Raw genomic sequence first — 16,672 nt, forward strand, 5'->3', positions numbered from 1 at the left:
CTGAGTGAGCACAGACCACTTTCTAAACTTCTGACAATATATCTCCGCTTCATCCTGACCCTGACACAGAGCCAGCAAGATTTTCTCTGCCTGATCCACTGAATTGGGTTCGTCATAAAGCAATCCAAGCGCCAGGAAAAACGCATCAACATCACGCAATGCCGGATCTCCTGGCGCAATGGAAAATGCCCAGTCTTGAGGGTCACCACGTAACAAAGAAATAATGATCTTTACTTGTTGAACAGGGTCACCTGAGGAACGAGGTTTCAAGGCAAGAAACAATTTACAATTATTTTTGAGATTCAAGAACTTAGATCTATCACCAAAAAACAAATCAGGAATTGGAATCCTAGGCTCTGACATTGGATTCTGAACCACAAAATCTTGAATGTTTTGTACCCTTGTATTGAGATTATCCATCCAAGAGGACAGACCTTGAATGTCCATGTCTACACCTGTGTTCTGAACCACCCAGATGTAGGCTTGAGCGACCTTTACTTATATAGGATCGGGTCGGGTTTCACGAAACCCGACTTTTGAAAAAGTCGGGTCGAGTGAAATCGGCCGATCCTATAAAAAAGTCGGGGTCGGGGTCGGACGAAACCCGAAACCCAATGCAGTGCATTGGATTTCCATGGTTCCCAGGGTCTGAAGGAGCGGAAACTCTCCTTCAGGCCCTGCGATCCATATTTTAGTGTAAAATAAAGAATTAAAATAAAAAATATCGCAATACTTACCCTCTGACGCGCCCTGGTACTAACCGGGAACCTTCCTTCCTTAGAATCAGCCTTCCAGGACCTTGCGGTGACGTCGCGGTGACGTCGCGGCTTGTGATTGGCCGCGCGGCCGCCCATGTGACCGCTCGCGCGGCCAATTACAAGCCGCGACGTCACCCGCGACGTCACCGAAGGTCCTGGAAGGGCTGATTCTTAGGAAGGAAGGCTGCCGGAAAGAAGCAGGGCGCGTCCGAGGGTGAGTATATACCTAATAGGAATATACTCACCCTCGGACGCGCCCTGCTTCTTTCCGGCAGCCTTCCTTCCTAAGAATCAGCCCTTCCAGGACCTTCGGTGACGTCGCGGCTTGTGATTGGCCGCGCGAGCGGTCACATGGTTGGCCGCGCGGCCAATCACAAGCCGCGACGTCACCACGACGTCACCGCAGGGTCCTGGAAGGCTGATTCTAAGGAAGGAAGGTTCCCGGTTAGTACCAGGGCGCGTCAGAGGGTAAGTATTGCGATATTTTTTATTTTAATTCTTTATTTTACACTTAAATCTGAATTCCGATACCAAATCCCGATATCTTAAACATATCGGGAATCGGTATCGGAATTCCGATTCTAGATTCAAAAGATCGCCGACTTCATGGCCGACCCCACACTGGGGTCGGGTCGGGTTTCATGAAACCCGACCTTGCCAAAAGTCGGCGACTTTTGAAAAATTTCGACCCATTTCGCTCAACCCTACCCAGATGTAAAGGGGAAAAGAGAGACAAAACACACTGCAAAGAAAAAAAAAATGGTCTCAGAACTTCTCTTATTATTATTATTATTATTATTATTATTATTATTTATTATTATCCCTCTATTGAGATGCATTAGTACTTTGGGCCACCTGTACTGTTATGACCTGGTGGTCAGGACAATAATGGACCTGGAGGTTAAGAGCACACGGAATGGCCTGATAGTTACTGATAATATAGGACGAGCTCTGGGACGTGGGAACTCTGCTGACCGCAATCCCTAATCCTATCAAACACACTAGAAATAGCCGTGGATTGCTCCTAACGCTCCTTATGCAACTCGGCACAGCCTAAGGAACTAGCTAGCCCTAAAGATAGAAAAATAAAGCCTACCTTGCCTCAGAGAAATTCCCCAAAGGAAAAGGCAGCCCCCCACATATAATGACTGTGAGTAAAGATGAAAATACAAACACAGAGATGAAATAGATTAAGCAAAGTGAGGCCCGACTTACTGAACAGACTGAGGATAGGAAAGGTAGCTTTGCGGTCAGCACAAAAACCTACAAAAAGACCACGCAGAGGGCGCAAAAAGACCCTCCGCACCGACTCACGGTGCGGAGGCGCTCCCTCTGCGTCCCAGAGCTTCCAGCAAGCAAGAAAACAATCCAAATAGCAAGCTAGACAGAAAAATAGCAAACCAGAGAAAAACAAGCAGTCACTTAGCTTCTGCTGGGAAGACAGGTCACAAGAACGATCCAGGAGTGAACTAGACCAATACTGGAACATTGACAGGTGGCATGGAGCAAAGATCTAAGTGGAGTTAAATAGAGGAGCCAGCTAACGAATTAACCTCGTCACCTGTTGAGGGAAACTCAGAAACACCCACAGCCACCAGAGAAAGTCCATGGACAGAACCAGCCGAAGTACCATTCATGACCACAGGAGGGAGCCCGACAACAGAATTCACAACACATAATGCCTTTATATCATTGAAAAATAGCTTTATGTAACAGCATCAATGACTTTTATGTGACCTAAAATAAGTTTGCAATTCTTGTTAATGTATCCGGTTGCACATACAGTGCATAAATTTGTACCGTTTCTCATATGTAGATACTGACACAATTTGTCAGACACAACACCGTACTACTCTTCAACCTCACCTGATGAGCCCCTGAATGGGGGAGGAAACGCGTAGGGAGGCTACATACCATTTCTGGGTAAAATTTAGCAGGTCTATAGTTGGGGACTGCCCTTGTGATGGCAGGAGCAATGCAGGGGCACAAAAGGGAGTGATAGAGGAAAAAAACTTTCCCTTATTGTCCCCCACCACCATCTTTTTTCCTGCTCTTGCCTCATAAGCCTGCGATAGAAATAATAACACTGGACATTGGTGAGATCAAACCAATTGTTATTATGAGCACTGGTTATAATGAGCACTTGCACTTTATACACTGTTTTGGTTGTCTGAAAGTCAATGGTTGGCTTTATATTATACTTCTTGAGGACACAGATAAAAGTTATATTTTAACGTACTATGCCCTCTCCTTGCTGAGTTCTATTGTACCTACTTGGGAGGTTTCATAGAGGTCGGTTACAATTTCAGTACTCATGCTGAGCTTTTCCTATGTGATGTAAACACAGCAGTCACAGTGTTTCCTATGTGATGTATATATAGCAGTTATTGTGTCTCCTGTGTGATAATAAATAAATAATAATAATAATCTTTATTTTTATATAGCGCTAACATATTCCGCAGCGCTTTACAGTTTTGCACACATTATCATCACTGTCCCCGATGGGGCTCACAATCTAGAATCCCTATCAGTATGTCTTTGGAATGTGGGAGGAAACCGGAGTGCCCAGAGGAAACCCACGTAAACACGGAGAGAACATACAAACTCTTTGCAGATGTTGTCCTGGCTGGGATTAGAACCCAGGACCCCAGCGCTGCAAGGCTGCAGTGCTAACCACTGCGCCACCGTGCTGCCCCCACTGCGCCACCGTGTGATGTATATACAGCAGTCGTAGAATCTCCTATGTGATGTATATACAGTAGTTGCAGTGTCTCCTATGTAATTTGTAGACAGCAGTCACAGTGTCTCCTATGTTATGTATTTACAGCAGTCAGTTTCTCCTATGTGATGTTTATACAGCACTCGCAGTGTTTCCTATGTGATGTATGTACAGCAGTCATTATGTCTCCTGTGTGATGTATAAACAGCAGTCGTGCTGTCTCCTATATGATTTATATGGAGCAATCACAGTGTTTCCTATGTGATGTATATACAGCAGTTTTTGTGTCTCCTGTGTGATATATATACAGCACTCACAGTGTCCCCTATGTGATGTATATACAGCAGTCATTATGTCTCCTGTGTGATGTATAAACAGAAGTTGCGTTGTCTCTTATGTGATGTACTGTATATAAAGCATTCCAGTTTTGTTGTAGGTCTATGATCTTGTCCCTGACATCCTTATAAAGCTCTTTGGTGTTGCCCATGTTGTAGAGGTTAGCCTGACTGAATGAGTATGTGGACAGGAGTCTTTTATAAAGGTGACTATGTAAGACATCTGTCTTTAATGCAGGTAAAGAGTTGATTAGGAGTGTCTAACTGGTCTGTAGGAGCCAGAACTCTTAATGGTTGATAGGGAATCAAATACTTATTTCTCACTGCAAAATGCAAATAAATTTATATAATTTATACAATGTGATTTTCTGAATTTTATTTTGATATTCTATCTCTCAATGTTAAAATTAACCTATCCTTACTAATTATAGACTGTTCATGTCTTTGTCAGTGGGCAAACTTACAAAATCAGCAAGGGCTCAAATACTTATTTCCCCCACTATATATATAGTACAGACCAAAAGTTTGGACACACTATCTCATTTAACCCCTTTGGACGTACTATTCCGTCTGTCACGATATTGTATGAAATATAATATGATTTTGATGCTTTGCCCTTCAGACCCATGCTGCGGGCTAAAACCTCGCCCCTCCTTTGTGTGTTTCTGACTGTATGTGTAGAAGGGGTTTTTATTGCTCTGGCCATAAATTCCAAGCTCTGAGCAACTTACTCGCCCCTCCCATCTGTACTAGCTAGGACTGGTATAGAAGTTCTTTAAAACATGAGGCTCTTTGTCTGAATCTTGTAAGATTCTGGGCCAAAGATTTGGGCTAGAAAAATAATGAGTACATATTGCTAAAGTCCATCGGCGCATCTATACATCACTGTAAGCGCTAGCCTCTAATTCCACCAGGTAAATAAGTACAGATTTCTCTGGAACGGAGTGTCCCTACTAGCCCGAATTTAGTATCTATAGAGAGCAAATCTTAATACAAGATGAATGCTGGGTGTGTTATGATTGTGACATGTTCTGTAGTGGAGATACAGGCGTTAGACAAACTTGTGTGAAATTGACTAATGCTGAAGAGGTAGGAGGGTCTAAGGACACCAGCCCTGTTAGTGATGTCACATGGCTGTGGTTATTTAAGCGACCCCACTTTGCCCAGCCTTCAGAGTCAGCAGAGTTTTACTTAAAGAGCTGTTTCTATCCAAACCTCCTGATGCACTGGGACATTTGGGGAGCTCCGCCCACCAGCATGGTTTTGCCTGGAATGAACTGAGAACATGTAAGTGTTGACTTTCTCATTTAATCCCTTTATTTTATAATTGCCTTGTACATATTTCAATTGTCTCTTTTGTAACATCTTTAGGTGCCTTTTTATAAACACTGCCTTAAAATCTTTTATGGAGTATAATATTTAATATACTAGAGTCGTTCTTCTGCTCTAAAACGTACCTTAATTTTCTGAAGGGAATTACCCTACTGTTTTGGGTTAGCTTCTGACCCCTTTAATCGGAGCTGGTGGCAGCATATCGTGTGTGGGGCCTTTGGGTGTCATTGTAGCGACCGCGGCGTTGATAATTATTGTTCCTGCCTGAGCGGGAGTAGTTAAATCGCCTCGCTGCAGCGTGCCCAATAGCCAGTACATAGCAGGCAGCCTTTCTGGCGACTAATTACCCTAGTTGCAGTACCTAGTCTGACCTGAGGGTGAGGGGGGCGCTAGAGAGCTGCAAGTTTCAAGTGGAACTGTAAAGCGGGATATACATAAATCCCTGCAGTTCGTGGTATATTGAAGAGCAGTGGGATACCTAAAATAAGCCCCTGCTGTAATACAAGAGGTCAATAGCCTTGTGTGTTTTTTCATCACATTGTAGCAGTGGAGAGATAACTAAGATAAGCCCCCTGCAAATGTGATAGCCATCTATTGGCCTAAAGTCACCCCGACCTGTGACGTAGGGGTGACAGTCACGGTGTGAATCGTGACATATTGGTGGCAGCGGTGGGGATTCGTGACACCGTCCATGTGGTTTGGGACCTAATTCCCAAGGACGGAATAGTACGTCCAGAGCGATCGGCCGTGCTCACGGGGGGGGGGGGGAGGGGGTTGTGCGGCTGATCGCGGCCCGGTGTCAGCTGACTATCGCAGCCGACATCTGGCACTATGTGCCAGGAGCGGTCAAGGACTGCTCCCGGCACATTAACCCCCGGCACACCGCGATCAAACATGATCACAGTGTTCTGGTGGTATTGGGAAGCATCGCGCAGGGAGGGGGCTCCCTGCGGGCTTCCCTGAGACGATCGGTACAAGGCGATGTGCTCACCTTGTACCGAGCGTCTCCTCCCTGCAGGCCCCGGATCCAAAATGGCCACGGGACTACTTCCGGGTCCTGCAGGGAGTACTTCCGGGTCCAGAGCAGGCTCTGGTAACCAAGCAGCAGGGCACGCCAGATCGCTGATCTGACACAGTGCTCTGCAAAGTGTCAGATCAGCGATCTGTCAGTATACAGTGATGTCCCCCCTGGGACAAAGTTAAAAAAAAGTTAAAAAAATTTTTTTTAGATGTGTAAAAAAAAAGAAAAAACTAAAATTCCTAAATAAAGAAAAAATATATATTGTTCCCATAAAAACATTCCTTTATCTAAATAAAAAAAACAATAAAAGTACACATATTTAGTATCACCGCGTCCGTAACGACCCGACCTATAAAACTGTCCCACTACTTAACCCCTTCAGTGAACACCGTAAATAAAAAAAAAAAAGGAGGAAAAAAACAACGCTTTATTATCATACCGCCGAACAAAAAGTGGAATAAACCTCGATCAAAAAGACGGATATAAATAATCATAGTACCGCTGAAAACATCATTTTGTCCCGCAAAAAACGAGCCACCATAGAGCATCATCAGTGAAAAAAAAAAAAAGTTACAGTCCTCAGAATAAAGCGATGCAAAAATAATAATTTTTTCTATAAAATAGTTTTTATCGTATAAAAAGCGCCAAAACATAAAAAATGATATAAATGAGGTGTCGCTGTAAATGACTGACCCGAAGAATAAAACAGCTTTATCCATTTGACCAAACGCGGAACGGTATAAACCTTCCCCCCCCAAAAGAAATTCATGAATAGCTGGTTTTTGGTCATTCTGCCTCACAAAAATCGGAATAAAAAGCGATCAAAAATTGTCACATGCCCGAAAATGTAACCAATAAAAACATCAACTCGTTCCGCAAAAAACAGGACCTCACATGACTCTGTGGACCAAAATATGGAAAAATTATAGGTCTCAAAATGTGGTAACGCAAAAAATATTTTTTGCAATAAAAAGCGTCTTTTAGTGTGTGACGGCTGCCAATCAAAAAAATCCGCTAGAAAACCCGCTATAAAAGTAAATCAAACCCCCCTTCATCACCCCCTTAGTTAGAGAAACAAAAAAAAATAAAAAAATGTATTTATTTCCATTTTCCCATTAGGGCTAGGGTTAGGGTTAGGGCTAGGGTTAGGGCTAGGGTTAAGGCTAGGGTTAGGGCTAGGGTTGGGGCTAGGGTTGGGGTTAGGGTTGGGGCTAGGGTTGGGGCTAGGGTTAGGGTTGGGGCTAAAGTTAGGGTTGGGGCTAAAGTTAGAGTTAGGGTTGGGGATAAAGGTAGGGTTGGGGCTAAAGTTAGGGTTGGGGCTAAAGTTAGGGTTAGGGTTACATTTACGGTTGGGATTAGGGTTAGGGGTGTGTCAGGGTTAGGGGTGCGGTTAGGGTTATGGTTGGGAGTAGGGTTAGGGGTGTGTTGGGGTTAGGGTTTCAGTTAGAATTGGGGGTTTCCACTGTTTAGGCACATCAGGGCTCTCCAAACGAGACATGGCATCCGATCTCAATTCCAGCCAATTCTGCGTTGAAAAAGTAAAACAGTGGTCCTTCCTTTCCGAGCTCTCCCGTGTGCCCAAACAGGGGTGTACCCCAACATATGGGGTATCACCATACTCAGGACAAATTGAACAACAACTCTTTGGGTCCAATTTCTCTTGTTACCCTTGGTAAAATAAAAATTTTGGGGGCTAAAAAAACATTTTTGTGGGAAAAAAATAATTTTTATTTTTACAGCTCTGCGTTAAAAACTGTAGTGAAACACTTGGGGGTTCAAAGTTCTCACAACACATCTAGATAAGTTCCTTGGGGGGGTCTAGTTTCCAAAATGGTGTCACTTCTGGGGGGTATCTACTGTTTAGGTGCATCAGTGGCTTTGCAAATGCAACGTGATGCCTGCAGACCAATCCATCTACTGTAAATCTGCATTCCAAATGGCACTCCTTCCCTTCCGAGCTCTGCCATGCGCCCAAATGATGGTTCTTCCCCACATGTAGGGTATCAGCGTACTCAGGACAAATTGGACAACAACTTTTGTGGTCCAATTTCTCTTGTTACCCTTGGGAAAATAAAAATTTGGGGGGCTAAAAAAACATTTTTGTGGGAAAAAATTATTTTTTATTTTCACGGCTCTGCGTTAAAAACTGTAGTGAAACACTTGGGGGTTCAAAGCTGTCAAAACAAAGCTAGATAAGTTCCTTAGGGGGTCTACTTTCCAAAATGGTGTCACTTCTGGGGGTATCTACTGTTTAGGTACATCAGGGGCTTTGCAAATGCAATGTGACGCCTGCAGACCAATCCATCTAAGTCTGCATTCCAAATGGCGCTCCATTATTTCCGAGCTCTGTCATGCGCACAAACGGTGGTTCCCCCCCACATATGGGGTATCAGCATACTCAGGACAAATTGGATAACAACTTTTGGGGTCGAATTTCTCCTGTTACCCTTGGGAAAATACAAAACTGGGGGGCTAAAAAATAATTTTTGTGAAAAAAAAAAAATTATTTTCACGGCTCTGCATTATAAACTGTAGAAAGTAGTCTACTTTCCAAAATGGTGTCACTTGTGGGGAGTTTCAATGTTTAGGCACATCAGGGGCTCTCCAAACGCAACATGGCGTCCCATCTCAATTCCAGTCAATTTTGCATTGAAAAGTCAAACGGCACTCCTTCCCTTCCGAGCTCTGCCATGCGCCCAAACAGTGGTTTACCCCCACATGTGGGGTATCGGCGTACTCAGAACAAATTGCTCAACAACTGTTGGGGTCCAATATCTTCTCTTACCCTTGGGAAAAAATTGGGGGCGAAAAGATCATATTTGTAAAAAAATATGATTTTTTATTTTTACGGCTCTGCATTATAAACTTCTGTGAAGCACTTGGTGGGTTAAAGTGCTCACCACACATCTAGATAAGTTCATTAGGGGGTCTACTTTCCAAAATGGTGTCACTTGTGGGGAGTTTCAATGTTTAGGCACATCAGGGGCTCTCCAAACGCAACATGGCGTCCCATCTCAATTCCAGTCAATTTTGCATTGAAAAGTCAAACGGCACTCCTTCCCTTCCGAGCTCTGCCATGCGCCCAAACAGTGGTTTACCCCCACATGTGGGGTATCGGCGTACTCAGAACAAATTGCTCAACAACTGTTGGGGTCCAATTTCTTCTCTTACCCTTGGGAAAATAAAACAAATTGGAGCTGAAGTAAATTTTTTGTGAAAAAAAGTTAAATGTAATTTTTTTTTTTTAAAACATTCCAAAAATTCCTGTAAAACACCTGAAGGGTTAATAAACTTCTTGTGGTTTTGAGCACCTTGAGGGGTGCAGTTTTTAGAATGGTGTCATACTTGGTTATTTTCCATCATATAGACCCCTCAAAATGACTTCAAATGAGATGTGGTCCCTAAAAAATATTGGTGTTGTAAAAATGAGAAATTGCTGGTCAAATTTTAACCCTTATAACTCCCTAACAAAAAACATTTTTGGTTTCAAAATTGTGCTGATGTAAAGTAGACATGTGGGAAATGTTACTTATTAATTATTTTACATGACATATATCTGTGATTTAAGGGCATAAAAAGTAAAATTTGGAAAATTGCAAAATTTTAAAAATTTTCACCAAATTTCCGTTTTTTTCACAAATAAATGCAAGTTATATTGAAGAAATTTTACCACTATCATGAAGTACAATATGTCATGAGAAACATTGTCAGAATCGCCAAGATCCGTTGAAGCGTTCCAGAGTTATAACCTCATAAAGGGACAGTGGTCAGAATTGTAAAAATTGGCCCGGTCATTAACGTGCAAACCACCCTTGGGGGTAAAGGGATTAAAGATTTTTCTGTATTTTCATGACTATGAAAATTGTAAATTCACACTGAAGGCATCAAAACTATGAATTAAAATATGTGGAATTATATTCTTAACAAAAAAGTGTGAAACAACTGAACATATGTCTTAATGTTCTTCAAAGTAGCCACCTTTTGCTTTGATGACTGCTTTGCTGTGTCCAAACTTTTGGTTTGTACTGTACATCACATAGCAGACAAGCAGACACTGGAACTGTTGTATATACATCACATACGAGACACTATGACTGCAGTAAATACATCACATGATGAACATACAGCTGTTGCAGTGTCTCCTATGTGATATACATACAGCTGTTGCAGTGCCTCCTATGGGATGTACATACAGCTGTTGCAGTGTCTCCTATGTGATGTACATACAGCTGTTGCAGTGCCTCCTATGTGATATACATACAGCTGTTGCAGTGCCTCCTATGTGATGCACATACAGCTGTTGCAGTGTCTCCTATGGGATGTACATACAGCTGTTGCAGTGCCTCCTATGTGATGCACATACAGCTGTTGCAGTGTCTCCTATGTGATGTACATACAGCTGTTGCAGTGTCTCCTATGTGATGCACATACAGCTGTTGCAGTGTCTCCTATTTGATGTACATACAGCTGTTGCAGTGCCTCCTATGTGATATACATACAGCTGTTGCAGTGCCTCCTATGTGATATACATACAGCTGTTGCAGTGTCTCCTATGTGATGTACATACAGCTGTTGCAGTGTCTCCTATGTGATGTACATACAGCTGTTGCAGTGTCTCCTATGGGATGTGCATACAGCTGTTGCAGTGTCTCCTATGTGATGTACATACAGCTGTTGCAGTGTCATATATGGGATGTGCATACAGCTGTTGCAGTGTCTCCTATGGGATGTACATACAGCTGTTGCAGTGTCTCCTATGGGATGTACATACAGCTGTTGCAGTGTCTCCTATGGTATGTACATACAGCTGTTGCAGTGTCTCCTATGTGATGTACATACAGCTGTTGCAGTGTCTCCTATGGGATGTACATACAGCTGTTGCAGTGTCTCCTATGTGATGTACATACAGCTGTTGCAGTGTCTCCTATGGGATGTACATACAGCTGTTGCAGTGTCTCCTATGGTATGTACATACAGCTGTTGCAGTGTCTCCTATGTGATGTACATACAGCTGTTGCAATGTCTCCTATGGGATGTGCATACAGCTGTTGCAGTGTCTCCTATGGGATGTACATACAGCTGTTGCAGTGTCTCCTATGTGATGTACATACAGCTGTTGCAGTGTATCCTATGGTATGTACATACAGCTGTTGCAGTGTCTCCTATGTGATGTACATACAGCTGTTGCAGTGTCTCCTATGGGATGTGCATACAGCTGTTGCAGTATCTCCTATGGGATGTACCTACAGCTGTTGCAGTGTCTCCTATGGGATGTACATACAGCTGTTACAGTGTCTCCTACGGGATGTACATACAGCTGTTGCAGTGTTTCCTATGTGATGTACATACAGCTGTTGCAGTGTCTCCTACAGGATGTACATACAGCTGTTGCAGTGTCTGCTATGGAATGTACATACAGCTGTTGCAGTGTCTCCTACAGGATGTACATACAGCTGTTGCAGTGTCTCCTATTATACAACATATAGGAGACTGCTGTTTATACAGCATATAGGAGACACTGCGACTGCTGTATATAAATAACATAGGAGACACTGCAACTGCTGTATATACATCACATACAGCAATCACAATTTCTCCTATATGATGTATATACAACTGTCGCAGTGTCTCCTATATGATGCATATATAGCACTCGCAGTGTCTCCTATGTGATGTAAATATAGCACTCGCAATGTCTCCTATATGATGTATATACAACTGTTGCAGTGTCTCCTATATGATGCATATATAGCACTCGCAGTGTCTCCTATGTGATGTATATACAGCAGTCACAGTGTCTCCTATGTGATGTATATACAGCAGTCACAGTGTCTCTTTTGTGATGTATACAGTATACAACATTCGCATGGCCTCTTATGTGAGGTATCTCCAGTTTCACAGTCCAAGCATTGATCCCGATGTCGGACCTGTTGACAGTCTCCTGAACTGAACTCAATAACCTTATATAAGTTCGACTTCGGAGACTCGCGGCCAGTCTGGACATTGCATTCTGTACTCCTAGTCTAGTGGTGTGGTATGTTGGTGCTATTTGAGGACTATATGGCACACTATTAGTAGGGGTACTTTAGAGGGCACCAACCATCCCAAAACCAGCCATGACTAGCAACAATAGGATGATGATACCCCCCAACTGGGCGCATTTATGCACATGTAGTCAGCTGCCTGAATGGGAAGGTTAATAACAGGAATTATTTCCGCAAGTGCCAAGGCCAGCCTCTGCTATATTGTTCTTGTCTTTAATCCGAGAGATCCAGCTGGCACAAGCAGAGGAGATAGAGAGATATGAGGGGATGAACAAATCAATGTCTCTTCATGTGGATGCTGTGCGGTGCTCGCAGGGATCATCAATGGTCGTTGCATTATTCTGCGCCCTCCTGCCCAGTCCCTGTATGATGATCCCTGCTGCACGATGCATGGAATATATGTAGATCTACCTCTTCCCCTGTACAAAGCAATGACTGCAAATCTGCAGCAGGATTAAGGGGACGCTGCGGACAAATCCCAGCTTCATCTCCCAGGAAGAGCACGAGCACAGTTTATTCGGTCCATCCCCTGCCACTCGCATTCGTGGTGCATTAGATCCTCGCATCATTATGTTCTTACTGCACATAACAGGCAATTAGGGGGGAAGCTGCAGCTTCTGCCTGTCCAGGCACAGCGGAGAGGGGAGAGCAGGAGATCCACTCACCTAAGGGATCCCCTCCTGCGTCCATCTGCAGAGGGGGACACTGCTGCCATGGACTGGAGAAGGATGCTGCTGGCCATGGTCTGGGCGCTGGAGGCTCCTGAAAGGTAAAGTGCTCGCCATTAACCCATTGTCTCCCAGCTCTTCTTAGGTCATTGCAGATCCTTGATCTATTTTGCACCTTCACCTCCTTATGACCTTGCAAAGAGCTATGCACTTCAGAACAGCGCCCTCTCCAGGTTGTCAGCGCACAGTGCCATTGGCATGGAATAGTCTCTGTTCCTAGTGTCTGTCCTTTAAGAAAGAGACCAGGAAGAGCTGTCAGATGATACTGATGTCATCAGGTGAACATGACCATGGATTTATGATGTCATTGGCATGCGTGTTCCCAAATTATGTAATCATCATTGCTACGGAGGAAACTACAAGTCCCATCATGCTGTCAGGTCCTTCAAAGGATCAATAAGACATTGGCTACCTGACTTTTAAAGAGAATGTAGAGAAGTCACCAACTTCTAAGGAAACCCCCCGTACAATCATACAGCGCTTAGAAAAGTTACTGCACAACTCTGGATTGCTATTTATTCACAGATGTAGCAGAGCTGAATGTGTGACTTCTATCATTTAGAGATTTTTCTCTAGTGTCTGAGCCAACTTCAATGTGATGCTAGGAAGCAATTATGGTAAATTATGGTTCGACTACATCTGCCTAGATGAGTTTCTCAAAGATAAAAAAAATACTTTTTTTTAATCGATATGTTTGCTATCCTAGTAATAATGTATTATTATTATATTTTTTATTATTATTATTTATATTATATTATTATTATTTTCAGTATTATTTAATATATTTTATCATTATTTTATTGTTGTATTATTATTTTTTATAATATTTTTATTATTTTTATTACTATCAGAATCATCATCATTGTTACACTATAACACTCAGTTTTTATTCCTCCCCCCTTTTTTTATACACAGAACCACAAGTTTTAATAGTTTCTCTATTGCTGCGTGTATTACTTTTTCATTGCTTTTATTCGACAATATTATTTTAGATCATTATGTATTATTTTAAGAGTCATTTAGCATTATGCTGCATTATTTATATGCCGCTATTATTATTTTAGCAATATATACTGCTGTTTATTAATATATCCTCATTGTACAGTCACTTCAATGCATTTTTATACTTATATTTTATCATTACTGTTATTAGATTTTTTTTTATATCATAGTATTATATATGTAAAATGATAATCTTGACTATCATATGTGTGTGTATATATATATGTGTGTGTGAGTGTGTATATATATATATACTGTATATATAGTGTGCATTTATATATGTGTGTGTGTTTATTTATTTATGTGTATGTATATATATATATGCATTTATATGTGTATGTATGCATGTGTATATATATATATGTGTGTATGTATATAGTTATGCGTGTATATATATGTGCATTTATATATATGTGTGTGTATGTATGTATGCATGTTATATATATATGTGTGTGTGTGTGTATATATATATATACTGTATATATATGTGCATTTATATATATGTGTGTGTATGTATGCATGTTATATATATATATGTGTGTGTGTGTGTTTATATATATATACATGTTTGTGTGTGTATATGTATGTGTGCATTCATGTGTGTGTATGTTTGTACCTGTGTATGTGTGTATATATCTATATTTGCTTTTATTATTACCCTCAACCACCTATATGCAGAGCCCCCTCCTCCTGATGAAGGGACAGCAGCCCCAGGTTTCCTCCCCTCTGGCACAGAAAGGGTTAGGCGGTGATGGAGGCAGGGGCTGAGTGCAGGACGCTTCCTCCGGCAGCTCGCTCACCTGGGGCTCCTCCTTTCTAGCACCTGTATGATCGGAGCCCCATCTCCTGCTCTGCATGCTGCCAGGCGGATCCGGAGGACGCGGCGCTGAGAGGCGGGAGCAGGTGCGAGCAGTGCACTCGCGGAGATCAGTGTGCTGAGAAGCCCCCTTAGCTGTCGGGCTGCTGATCTTACTGGGGGCGTCCAGCACCGGGGTCCATGGGTGATTTGACCCCAGAGGTTGAGGATACAAGGACCTGTGATCTTCTCCCTCCCCCCGGATCTGTCCTCTCCTTCTTCCAGGTGCTGTACGTGTCCATGCCTGGCTCTGGGCTCAGTGACTCTCCAGACTGCAGTGTGACACAAGGTCAGTGTGTAGTCGGAATCCTGGAGGTGAACGCTGGAGGATATTTCATGGGTGTCGCGTAATAACACGTCTCATGTCTTGAGTAGCTGCGGTTGGCTTCCTAATCCATGTGCATTGTCTTCTCCATCTCTAGGATTCTCATTCCTTTGCTCTTTCCCCTTTGGATCTGCAGCTGCAATGTCTTCCAGCACCTTGGACAGCTCCAGGGAGAAGAAGTTCATCACACCATTCCTCTGGGGGCTTCCTCTCCTTGCATCTTTCCATTGTATCCTATGCAGATGTAGCAGAGTTGGATTAGTCATTTTGGTCTTTTTTTTGTTGCCATTATTTAGTTATGGAACTATGTACCAGATTAACCAGATTCACCCCCAATTAAATAGCTATAACTATAGACAGATGCAGCAGAGGTGAGTTTGTCATTAAGCTTGGTGAGTTAATAATAATAATAATAATAATAAATAATAATTTTTATTTTTATATAGCGCCGACATATTCAGTTTGCACACATTAATGTGAATTTAGGTTAAAAAAAAACAAAAAAAAAACCTTAAATTATGTTGCATAGCTAAATGACAAACTCGGCTCTGCTACATCTGACGACCCGTAATTCTGCCGCACCTGCTTGTTTTATTAATTCAGCGCGGCTACATCTGACAAACTGCCCCCTGCTACCTCCGTAGCTCGTCCGCTTATTACCAGTCTTCATGATGGAGCGTGGTCCTGAATACAAATGTCACAGCGATGGTGGAAAAGAAAAATATCAGATTTATGTCTTGTATCGGACGCAGTGTCAGCAGCGCGCCGGGCGCACTCATCACTCGTTATTATTTTGTGCGTCAAAAACAAAAAATTCAAGGTCACATTTTCTAAATAGCCAAGAAACTGCTGATGTAGCAGAGCCGAATGTGTCTTTTAATTACTATATATATATATATTGTAAAAAAATTACCATAATGCAAAATGATCCTCTAGCATTAAGTATTCAGGTGCGATATTCTTTTTTTTTTCTTTTCCAATTGTGCACAAGTCGTATATAGATACAGCAGAGTTGAGTTTGTCATTTAGTTGTTTCTTTTATTTATTATGAATAATTATTGACTTAGTAGAGATTCCACCAGTTTTCTCCAATATACCTTTTGTTTTGCATATTAATCTATTCCAGGAAGGGATAGCAGAGCTGAGTTTGTCATGCAGAATTGATCTCTACTTACCCTATTTGTGTGGCATATTAATCTATCAGTGGTGCCAAATGTAGCAGAGCTGAGTTTGTCATGCAGAGTCGAGCTCTACTTACCCTATTTGGGTGGCATATTAATCTTTTAGTGGTGCCAAGTATAGCAGCGCTGAGTTTGTCATGCAGAATTGAGCTCTACTTACCCTATTTGTGTGGCATATTAATCTTTCAGTGGTGCCAAATGTAGCAGAGCTGAGTTTTGTCATTCAGAGTTGATCTCTACTTACCCTATTTGTGTGGCATATTAATCTATCAGTGCTGCCAAATGTAGCAGAGCTGAGTTTGTCATGCAGAGTCGAGCTCTACTTACACTATTTGGGTGGCATATTAATCTTTTAGTGGTGCCAAGTATAG

General features: G+C 42.3%; 1 protein-coding gene across 15 annotated transcripts in view; it reads left to right on the top strand.

Moving 5' to 3' along the window:
- Window positions 1-12,342: 12,342 nt before the first annotated feature.
- Window positions 12,343-16,672, top strand: part of GRM5 (glutamate metabotropic receptor 5) — a 462,859-nt gene continuing 458,529 nt past the window's right edge. For 7 of the 15 annotated variants that reach the window (XM_069759260.1, XM_069759266.1, XM_069759262.1 and 4 more), the window contains exon 1: window positions 12,343-12,978. The gene's annotated coding sequence lies outside the window, so the exon portion shown is untranslated. Of the gene's footprint in view, window positions 12,979-14,672; window positions 15,085-16,672 lie in introns of those variants that run through there. The other 8 variants (XM_069759259.1, XM_069759265.1, XM_069759268.1 and 5 more) reach the window with 2 other exon arrangements.

Source organism: Ranitomeya imitator, chromosome 3 (genome assembly GCF_032444005.1).
Source record: "Ranitomeya imitator isolate aRanImi1 chromosome 3, aRanImi1.pri, whole genome shotgun sequence".
NCBI lineage: Eukaryota > Metazoa > Chordata > Amphibia > Anura > Dendrobatidae > Ranitomeya > Ranitomeya imitator.